General features: G+C 32.8%; 1 long non-coding RNA gene across 1 annotated transcript in view; it reads left to right on the plus strand.

Annotated features, from left to right (window-relative positions):
- The window catches only part of LOC140685514 (uncharacterized), a 34,279-nt gene extending 25,973 nt beyond the window's left edge, over positions 1-8,306 (plus strand). Inside the window, exon 4 of the long non-coding RNA XR_012058763.1 lies at positions 8,038-8,306. This is a non-coding gene — a long non-coding RNA (uncharacterized lncRNA). The remainder of the gene's footprint in view (positions 1-8,037) is intronic.
- Positions 8,307-12,162: the final 3,856 nt, after the last annotated feature.

The raw sequence follows: 12,162 nt of genomic DNA on the forward strand, positions 1-12,162 counted from the left end.
ATGTATCACGTTAAAAATATAATACAGTTTCATAGAACAATAAAATATAGAATTATTCATACTTCTATATTTTTTTGTATTTTAATTTTGTCAAATAATTAAATTGTCAAGAAAAATATTAAGAGAAAATATATGCAGTTCATTTAAATACTTACATCCCAAGCCATTACAAAGTTTGCCTAGTCCTAGAAAGATATATTGCGGAAGACTCGGTTCAATGTGGGTTTTCAGAACTGTTTCACTTTTTTATTAGAAAAAGAGAACTAATCCAACTTATAAATATTAATAAAGTTATACACTAAAAGTGGAGCTAAAAATAGTCAATTTTTTTCCTGCAGTTCTTTAAAGCACATAGTCTAAATATATGAGAATAAAATTCTTGGTTCTTTTTCCTTTCTTTGCCTTCCTCTGAGATTAAATTTGCAGGTTTTCTACATCTAAGCACTACTAGAAAAATGTGTGTAATGTTCAATTAAATTGTACTACATTAGTGACTGCGAACAACATTCAATAAACGGGTTTTAATATTAAGCATGTTTAGCAAATATGCATAAAATTATATTAAAACTAAATTATTCACAGAGGGCTAGTTTTCTAAATTTGAATAAGATACATTAAGGCAACAGTTTTGGCCCATACCTTCATTATCCCTTTCTCTTGCCCAGCAATTGGCTAATTGAACAGCAAGTAGGGAGATTCTGTGCAGTGCTTTATTAATTCAAAGAAAGTGAGAAGCAAAAAAGAATCCATTAAGACTATGAATTGGAAAACTTTACAAATATATGTGCATACATCTATTATAGATGTGCATATTTTAGATAGATAAGTGTATGCATATCAGTATACTAGTGATGGCCCTGTGTAGCTTCATGATATGTATATCCTCTTAGTTAGCCATGTATAGTATTATATTTATATCTTCTTAATTAGCCATGGGGTACTTTCTGAGAAAAAGTATTTAAAGCAACTCAAGCTATATTCAATATTATTAAATCTATTTACTCTACAGGTTATTGAAATCATAAATAATCAATAAGAACTAAATGTACTTGCTATATATCCAGCATGATGTTAATCTATGCTTGGAACATGCAGTTTCTTACTTGTTAGTTTGAATTTACCCACCAGACTTCATAAGATTGTTTACAAAACTATCTGTATGCAAAACAACTCTGTTGCCATAATCTTCATTGGGTTACAAGTTAAATAATATAAGTAAAATGCTGTATTGTAGTATGGACAGATATAAGTGGGCTTCAAAAGAATTATTAACTGAATGTTTTTATGTTCTCACTAACCACATTGCAGCTCCTGCAAAAATGTTGATTTTTACTGAATTAGGCTTAGGTGACATTCTATCAGCAATATTTAGAAAATTAGTTTAAAAGTCCTTTCAAATTCATACTGTATTGGGGAGGATTTTATTATATTACACAATTTTCTTATTAAGAGATGTCCAGTAGAATTTTTTCTTTTTATTAGAAATAGTTATATTCTTAAAGGGTGTATTTTCTTTTTTCTTAAGGTCATGGTGAACTCAAAACTATGTCTTAGCTTTGCTATTGACTTCCAGAAAACAAAGTTAAATTTTTACCAAAATTGTTCTCTGATTTCCTCAATTGATTAATTTAATTATTTTCTTTTATTTCTTTTTCTCAGATGTCATATCAGGACTCAAAAATTAGATCAAGTAGTATAATTAACAGAAGGAAAAAGAGGAAAAAAACCAAAGTTTGTTAGTAGTATGAACATAAAGTTGAATATGAAGCCATGGTGGCAAATGGTTCTCGAAAGATAATTCTAGGGCAGCCAACTTCCAATGTTGCACAACTCACTATAGACATCAATTTAAAATCAGATAATTTCTCAGTCATAGTGCTAACTTTCTTGGTCTTTAAACAACTTAAAATGTGACTTAAAATATTAAAAAAGAGAACAATATTGTAGACAACATTATCTTTTTTGAGAACATGATTATTTCTTAAGATTCATTTCTTAGATGGTTTCTCAACATGAGTTTATGACATCTAATAAAAGGATGATTAATTCATGGATATTTCTTATAAGAACAATATGATAAACCACTTTGAAGGACTGGGGAAACCTAGAGTTATATTTCATAGCAAAAAAATTCAGAGAAACACATAAATTTTTATATCTTTCAGGCAACCCTTCATACATATCATTTCTTTGAACTAAGCTTTTGATAAACACTGAATGTTTGTAAGCCTGAAATTATCCCCCCTGGCTAATGCCTGGAGTATAAGAAACTCTTCTCTACTGTTTGTGGGTTGAAATCTGTCTCATGTGCCTGACCAGTTTTCCTGATTCTGAAAACTTAAGCACCTTTTTATGAAAACTGAGGGAGCTAGCAAGAGCATAGAACAAAATAGCATGTATATTATCATTTCACTATCTCCATTCTGAATTGAGGTAGAGAGTGTCTGAATATAGATAAAGGATTTTCTTTAAAAATTAATCTTTACCCACAGACACATTGATGAAACTATTAAAATTCCTTATTATTTAACTGTAGGTAATATGAACAAAACTATTTTGGCATAATTTTGTTTTAGGCAATAGTGATAAAAATGACCAATTCTCTAGCAAAGTCAAATCTCAATTCAATATTAGCATAGCTAGTTTTGAAGGATGATGGGTGAATAATTATAGAAATAACTGTCATGAAAAGTGGAAGCAGGAAAGACCTACAATGGGGAATGGATGATGTTATATACCAGTGGTTAAAAAAAAAATCACTTTGGATTCCCACTGCCTATGTCTAAATTGAAACTTATGTACTCATGGGAAATTTACTTACTTTTAGTAAGCCTCAGTTACTTTATCCATGTATCAGAATAATAATTAATTTGAAGCTTAAGATAGTATCTAAAAAGCATTTAACATGGTCTCTGGAAGGAATGTTTACAAAGTTTTTGAGCTTAGTGACAGGAGGTATGAAAGAGGGGCATGAGAAAACATGCAATTATAAAACATCTAAGGTTAACATTTACGCTAAATCAAATTAAAATAATGATCAAAAAATAAATTGAATGAATATCCTTGGTGGTTGGTGGACAAATATTGGTAGAAAGCTTCCCTAAAGAAAAACCTTCCTGATTCTAAAATTTGGAAGTCCTCTTAGTTTACCTTACAGGAAAATCTTCTTTTATCACAGTAAGTTAGAAGCCCTTCAGGTAATCAACGTGACCCAGGCATATTTAGGGTTCAGTCATCTTTCTTATTCTGTAAAAATGATAGCTGGAAAAAAGATTCACTTATACAACAGAGAAATCAAACTGAACCTTCATCAAAAAAAAAAAAAAGAAAGAAAGAAAGACCACTTAAGATTAATGGGCATATGAAGAAGAGTCATGAAATAAAAAATAAATTTTAAAAAATTGAAATAAATAGTAAAATGAATTCCAAAGGACAAAAACCTGGAATAATTCAGAAAATCAAGAGCACATTGCTATCTGTCAAATTGATAGGAATTAACAGAAAAAAAGACAGTGCCCTATAGAATTTTTAATTTTAGAAATAATATGTCAATCATTTTGTTAGAGATTTGACTTGACAGTATTTCATAGAACACAGAGCAAAAACACAGAGTTGAAAATGTGAAATAAGATGAAAAATATAAGAACTATTCAGAATGTATAACAGCCAATTAATAATGAGTGCAATAAAAAAAAAGAAAATGGAATGACAAAACTATGAAGGCAAAATTTGACAAAGTAGTCTCCAAAGATGATGTTCCTGAATCTTAAGAATGAAAGGATTCACTGAAAATAAAACAGAGTAAATAAAGAGAGAATTAAGATTAATCTTGAAAATTCAGGGTGAGAGTGAGTGGTTAACAATACAAAATAAACACTGCAGTATAAGTGAGAAACAGGTTTCAAATCTCTAGACAATAAATGAAAAAGAAAAAAAAATACATTAGAAGTTCTGAGGGAAAATATTTTTATACCTTTACAGGCCAAATTATCAACTAAAAGTAAGGAAAAATAAATATATTCTTAGACACTTATGAAAACACAAGTTAACATATATATGGACATATGGATTACTTATGAATTATAAAATTAAAACACAAGTGATTATATATATATATATTCCCTCATATTTTATATATATAAATATATATATATTTATATCCATATCCACATCTATATCTACCTTTTCTGGAAAAGTTACATGGGAATGTATCCCAATAAAATGAAAGTGAAAACCTGGATGGAATTTAAACTTCAAGAAAGAGTGGATCTGGCTCAGGGTTAAGTTAAAAAAAATTCAACCTTTAAGTAAGGAGTCATAACAGAATAAAATTTGCATTAATAGGAACTATAAAGGTGCATACATTTTTAAAATATCATAATTTTAGATATCTTTTCTGTGAAAGTAATAAGGGAAAATATGGAGTGATATACAGAGAAAGAATATTTACAAGAGAGCTACTAACAGGAGATCCCTCCCCTGGGATCATTTGTCTGAATCCAAGGTGGGCAGTCAAGGCTTGGGCAAGGAACACTGTAGCAGGTAAGAAAGAATCCAGTAAAGGGGACATGGTGATGCTTCAGATTTCTAGAGATCAGTGTCAAGTTGGAACATGTGTCCAACAATCTTCAACAGATTTTGATTTTTCCTTTCTCCAGTGTAGCTTTCTGAGTAAATGAAAAAATGTCTTTGCATAGAAGGACTGGATGTATTATTACCATATACATTTGCCATGATATTGCAGGACCATTACTACTGAGGATCCAACCTCTCTTTTGGTCATTCTGTCCTTTGAAGAAAACTAGTTAAAGTCCAGTAATTTGGCTTGAGCAACTTCCCCTCAGCCTGTCATCCATTCATTCATTTATTAGCTACACCATTGTTGGATAATCTGTATTGCTCACCATGTTGCAATAATCATTTCCACAGCATGCTGCAGGTCAACATCTTCGGCTACAATTTTAATGTCATCATTCATTATTGTAATTTGTCCCACCATGCTTTTGACAGTTAAACTTTGATAGTTGGGCCTCTGATATTTCATGATTCTCTATCTCTTTTTAATATAGAGTTTTGCTTTCTCCAAGTTTCCCCATTCTTAGGATGTGTTAGCATGTACTCTGGTAGAATTAATCCTAGCAGGAGGGTATAGCTCAAGTGGTAGAGTGCATGCTTAGCATGCATGAGGCTTTGAGTTCAATCCCCTGTACCTCTTCTAAAAATAAATAAATCTAATTACCTCGCCCACAAATAAAATAATTAAATAATGCAATCAATCAATAATAAATAAAATAAAAAATAATTAATCCTATATCATGAAAAACTTCTTTAATACTGATAAAATATTACCTAAGCTTATGTTTAGCCTGGTTGATCTAGCATTTTCATATCCAGTGTTAAATATAATTCCTAGGTTCATGCTGTTATATGTTGGTTAGATCCTGAACTTCCTCCATGATACAGTTACTTTTCTCTTTTACTAGACGTAGAGTGGATTAGATTATGTCATGTCTTCTGACCTGAGTAGTTATGTGACTTCACAACAATTTTACTTTGGTGGCCAGGAAAAGAGGTGTCTTTTACCTTGAAGAAAACACATGTTGTCTTGCAAGCAGAGCCCTCTGTATCATCTTCAAACTTGGACATAATGTAAGACTTCAGAGAGGGGATGGGTGAGCTGGCCACCTGCATTACGTACCACAGGTACAAGAATTCTGAGCATTCAATAATTTCATGTGCACAAATCCAACTGCACACAAACGCAAATTCAGAATCTTGGTCCTTCCAAATCAGACCTCAGGGGACTTACCAAAACTGAAAACTCAAACTTCTTTATATATTCAGTTATATAAATCCTGGACTTGAATGTCATTTTGTTTTAGTTTTTGCTTTTGTTTTTGTTTTCCCATAGAGCTATAGGAAATAATAATCTCTTTATGATACCAATAAAGCTTTCTCACTTTTATTCTTAGCCTTTAATTGGTGATTAATCATCCTCAACCTTTTATTATCTTTTACCAGTGAATCAAATTTCTCTGCCAAATACCATTTAATCCCATAATCTTCATAATTAGAGTTTTTCATGCTAGTCATTATACTCCAGATTCCTTACATTCATCAGTGAATTCCCTCTGATACCCTGTTCTAGTGCACCACAGATGAACTTTTCAAGACTTGGATTACTACCACAAGTCGAGGGTTACTACTTCTCCACCTATTATTAGTACTTGGTCTTTATTACCAGCTAGACAGTAGATGATACAGCTCCAATTCAAATTAGACAGTTGCTTCTTCAGACCTCTCCTGTTTTTGACTCTCAGATTTTGTTCCATAGGAAACAAACACAGAGTCTTATATAGAAGTTTGTGGGAAAGTGCTGCCAGGGTCAACATATGTACTCACATAAGAATGTAGCAGGATTGGACAGAAGAAGAAACTGAACTACAACAGAGGTGAAACAAAGGTCTAGCTAATCCCATAGGTATTCGATGAAGGACCTTCAGAGATATCCCAAATTGAGGCAGGAAGACCAAACTTTTATATCTTTTCAATCAAATAGATATTAGATGTGGGCTGCCCAGAGGCAGGGTGCATAACTCTTCTGGGTGAGGTGACTCTTTTCAGCAGAAGATGATTTCTGGAGAAAGATTCAGCTAAGAACTGTTAGCCAACTGGGGATATGAGAGGAGAACTTTATTTGCAATTGGTACAAATTTCAAAGAATTGTTTTCTAAATGAAGTGGGGTTTGGATGTAAGTCAATAATATAAGTGAATAAAAACCTGAAAGGTCTTCTAGATACTGTTAAGGTATATTTTTATTTTTCAAATGGAAGAAAGTATACAATAACAAATAAGGAAAAATAACAGAAAAAAATGCAATCCCAAAGTTTTATACAAGAAGTTGTAGTCAAATATGATATAAATATAGTGTAAATGATTTTAAACAACTGATAACATTAAGGGAAAAAAATACCTTCTTTAATTGACAAGGAAATTTTTTCATTATATCATTGAGGAATAGATTCAGGCATATCTCATTTTATTAAACTTTGCTTTACTGGGCTTTGCAGATGCTGTTTTATTTACAAATTGAAGGTCTAAAGCAACCCTTCAACTTTTACATGCACTGGGGGAAAAAAATTGCATGACTTGCTTAATTGAGATATTTGCTTTATTGTGATGGTCTTAAATTGAACCCACAATATCACCAAGGTATGCCTACATATGATCTTTACATCTTCATTGTCTTTGCCAGAAACTGTATTCAACCAATGTACATGTTATATGTTGAGTTCTGAAGACATTCAGAGTGCAGCAAAGACAAAATCTGAAGACTTAAATGAGATTAAGAAGAAGATTAAGAACTCTTATTATTATTATATATTATAGTATCGCACTATTGTTAATGCTATTCATTATTATGCTACTATTTCATGATTATTATTACTTTATTACAATGTATTACATTAGTATTATATTTTTCTTTTGGCTGTGCAAAAATAAATGTAATACTAGTAACAAATTGTCAATGGGAGCAAAGTGAATTTGGTTTCAACTCTTACTGTGTGGAGGCAAGATATCCTATAGAAATCTGACAGAATAAGTAATAAAGTGTTAAGTATATTATTCGAATTAAAAAAAGATCACTTACAGAAGAATTTTAAACTATTTTTAAAAACAGTAAATGTTGAGGAAAATTGAAGTAGTGAATTGAGCTGAATACTCATCTTGCATGGTATATACGTATTGGAGGACACTCTGGCTGATAAATCAAAAGATATAAACAATTGTGTTATCTAAAATGATAATAGATCACAAAAAGAATCCCTCCTCACCAAAAATAAGTGTTTAAAATTGATTATGAGTAATTGAACAAGGTAGAGAAAGTTATGAAAAAATAACTATTGATTATTTTCTTTAACTGATTCTTATTGAAAGTCCTTCTATCTGTTAGCGCTTACACTGTGTATATATTACTTCTAGTAAAATAAAAAGTTGGCAAAATGGAGGCTTATCCTACAAATAACTTGTTTCAGGTCCTGTGGTGGTGATGAGATTAAACTTCCACACGCCTTCCTACCTGGACAGTCTGCAACATCTGACTGCGGCATCAGGAGGGGCAGTGACCCGCCCCCCAACAGCAAAGGAGAGCTACACATGACCCAGTGCTGGGAGGAGGCGTGATCTGCTTGCCGACAGGCACTGGGAGCAGCACAGATGAGGGCACCAATAGAAGGCCTCTGGAAACAGCAAGCGGAGCTTCCAAAACAGGATGAAGACAGAAAAACTTCACACTGAAAGCACGCAGTCTCTGGGAGAACACCGACGCCCATTCCCCTCCATTTTTTTTAATCTGTTCTTACCTGTTCTATTTTCTATTACCCTCTTAATTTTTACTTCTTAATTTATTTTTATTTCTCTTGGGTTTTGATGTCCTGTTATTGATTATACACAGGTTTCAAATACATCGTTTCTCCTTTTTTTTTAAAGGTTTTAAAAGCACATCTCAACCCAATTGCTATTCTGCTTCAACTTGCTCTTCTAGTATTCATTATACACTGTTTTCAAACCTCTTTTTTCTCCCTTCTTTTAAAATTCTTTCTCTCTCTCTTTTTTTTTATTTTTTGCTTTTTTTTCCTAAGTCTTATTCCTATATAGGCATTAGATAAACTCCTTAGGGACCACAATAGATAACTGATACTCCATAAACCACAGTGCCAGAGAGGTATGAGCAAGATGAAGAAGGAGAGAAACCATTCCCAATTAAAAGAACGAAAGAAATCCCCTGAAAGAATGATCAATGAAATAGACATTGATAGCCTACTAGATCAAGATTTCAAAAAAAGAGTGAACAAAGTGCTGAAGGAATTAAAAGAGATAGTGTTTAGAGATGTAAAATATGTCAAAAATGAAATTGAGGCTATAAAGAAGAGCCAAGTAGAAAGGGTAAACTCATTGACTGAGATGAGGAATGATCTAATAGCTGTGCAAAGCCAGCTAGATAATGCAGAGGAAGGAATTAGTCACCTAGAAGGCAGGACAACAGAAAGCACCCAATCAGAAGAATTACAAGAGAAGCAAATAAAAAATAATGATAATAGCATAAGGGACCTATAAGATAATAAAAAGCGTGACAATCTTTGCATAATAGGGGTCCCAGAAGGGAAGAAATATCAAAGGGGATTGAAAAGGTTTTTGAAGAAATCATGACTGAAAACTTCCGAAACTCAAAGAAAGAATCAGATATCCAAGTACAGGAAGCTCAGAGGGTCCCAAACAGGAAGAACACAAATAGACCCACACCAAGATATATCATAATCAAGATGGCCAAAGTCAAGGATAAAGAAATGATCCTAAAGGCAGGGAGAGAAAAGCAAAGAGTGAGTTACAAGGGAACCCCCATAAGGCTCTCAGCTGATTTCTCTACACAAACACTACAGGCCAGAAGGGAGTGGCAAGATATATTCAAAGCCCTGAATGAAAAAAAGATGCAGCCGAGGATACTTTATCCAGCAAAGCTATCTTTAGGATATAAGGAGAGATAAAGAATTTCACAGACAAAAAAAAGCTGCAGGAGTTTAGCAACATTAAACCCATGCTAAAAGAAATATTGAAAGGGCTAATCTAATTAGAAAAGCAGCAGGATGCTACAGAAATGAGAAACTCATAACTGGAAAGGTGATAACTCATGAATTATAAATAAAATAAACACAAAATTATGAAAGAAGACATACAAATCATTGAGAGTGGGAGAGGGAGGCAAGGAAATATAAAATATTTTTTCTTCCTTTTTTAAATTTTTTGTTCTCGGTAGGATGGGTTTGAGATCATGTTACTATCAGTTTAATAAAAACAGTTATAGTAATGGGTTAATAAATTTACAAAAGAGGGTAACCACAAGCCAAAAACTTACAAGGGAGTCACAAAAATTAAATAAAATCCATGATAACACAAAGGAAAATTACCAAACTACAAAAGGAAGAAGAAAGGAAGAAAGAAGATATATCAATTCAACTGCAAAGATAAGTTCAAAATGGCAATAAACACACAACTATCATTAATTACTGTAAATGTTAATGGACTAAATGCTCCAGTCAAAAGACATAGAGTGGCAGATTGGATAATAAAGCAAGAAACTTCAATATGCTACATACAAGAGACCCACTTTAGGGAGACAGACACATATAGATTGAGAGTGAAAGGATGGAAAGGATATTCCATGCACATGGAAAAGCCAAAAAAGCAAGTGTTGCAGTACTGATTTCAGACAAAATAGACTTTAAAACAAAGGCCATAAAGAAAGATAAACAAGGACATTTTATAATGATTAAAGGAGTGATACAAGATACAGATCTTCCAGACAGAAAATAGACAAGGCAACAGAGAAATTAAACAATACAAAACAAAAATTAGATTTGGTGGATATTTTCAGAGCATTACAACCCCAAAAAATAGGATATACATTCTTTTCAAGTGCATATGGAACATTTTCCAGGATTGATCATGTACTTGGGCACAAAAGAAATCTCAGCAATTTTAAGAAGATAGAAATACAAATGATCAAAAAGCACATGAAAAAATGCTCAATATCATCAATTATCAGAGAAATGCAAGTCAAAACTACAATGAGGTATCACCTCACACCAGTCAGAATGGCCATCATTCAAAAATCCACAAATGACAAATGCTGGAGAGGCTGTGGAGAAAGGGGAACCCTCCTACACTGCTGGTGGGAATGCAGTTTGGTGCAGCCACTATGGAAGAGTGTGGAGATTCCTCAAAAGACTAGGAATAGACTTACCATATGACCCAGGAATCCCGCTTCTGGGCTTGTATCCAGAAGGAAATGACACCTTCACTCCAATGTTCATAGCAGCACTATTTACAACAGCCAAAACATGGAAACAGCCTAAATGTCCATCCACAGGTGACTGGATAAAGAAGAGGTGGTATATTTATACAATCAAATACTACTCAGCCATAAAACCCGACAACATAATGCCATTTGCAGCCACATGGATGCTCCAGGAAAATGCCATTCTAAGTGAAGTAAGCCAGAAAGAGAAAGAAAAATACCATATGAGATCGCTCATATGTGGAATCTAAAAAATAAAAACAAAAACAAACAAACAAAACAAAGTGTAAATACAGGACAGAAATAGACTCACAGACAGAGAATACAGACTTGTGGTTGCCAAGGGGGTGGAGGGTGGGAAGGGATAGACTGGGATTTCAAAATTGTAGAATAGATAAACAAGATTAGACTGTATAGCACAAGGAAATATATACAAAAAATGTGACAATGAGTGTGTATATGTCCATGAATGACTGAAAAATTGTGCTGAACACTGGAATTTGACACAACATTGTAAAATGATTATAAATCAATAAAAAATGGTTAAAAAAAAGAAGGTAGAAATGATCTCAAGCATCTTTATGAACCACAATGCCATGAAACTACAAATCAACAACAGAGAAACAAAGGAGAACAAAAGGAAGGCATGTAGATTTAACAATATGTTATTAAAAAACCAATCGGACAATGAGGAAATCAAAGCTGAAATTAAAAAATATCTTGAGACAAATGAAAATGAAAGCACAAACACACAAAATTTATGGGACACAACAAAGGCAGTGTTAAGAGGGAAGTTTATAGTGATACAGGCCTTCCTCAAGAAAGAAGAACAATCTCAAATAAACAATTTAACCCACCAGCTGAATGAATAAGAAAAAGAAGAACAAAAATCCCCAAAAGGCAGCAGATAAAGGATATTATAAAGATTAGGGAGGAAATAAATACAACAGAGATTAACAAGACCATAGAAAAAATCAACCATAACAAAAGTTGGTTTTTTGAGAAACCTCTGGCAAAACTCACAAAGAAGAAAAAAGAGAGAGCACAAATTAGCAAAATAAGAAAAGATAATGGAGAAATTACAACAAATAAAATAGAACTACAGAATATCATACGAGAATATTATGAAAAACTATATGGAATCAAAGTGGATAACCTAGGGGAGATGGACAAGATTCTGGAAACATACTGGCCACCAAGACTGAATCAAGAAGAAACTGACCACTTGAACAAACCGATCACTAGAAAGGAAATAGAAATAGCAAATAAATACCTCACTACAAATAAAATTCCAGAACCAGACAGC

This window comes from Vicugna pacos, chromosome 14 (genome assembly GCF_048564905.1).
Source record: "Vicugna pacos chromosome 14, VicPac4, whole genome shotgun sequence".
NCBI classification, from domain to species: domain Eukaryota; kingdom Metazoa; phylum Chordata; class Mammalia; order Artiodactyla; family Camelidae; genus Vicugna; species Vicugna pacos.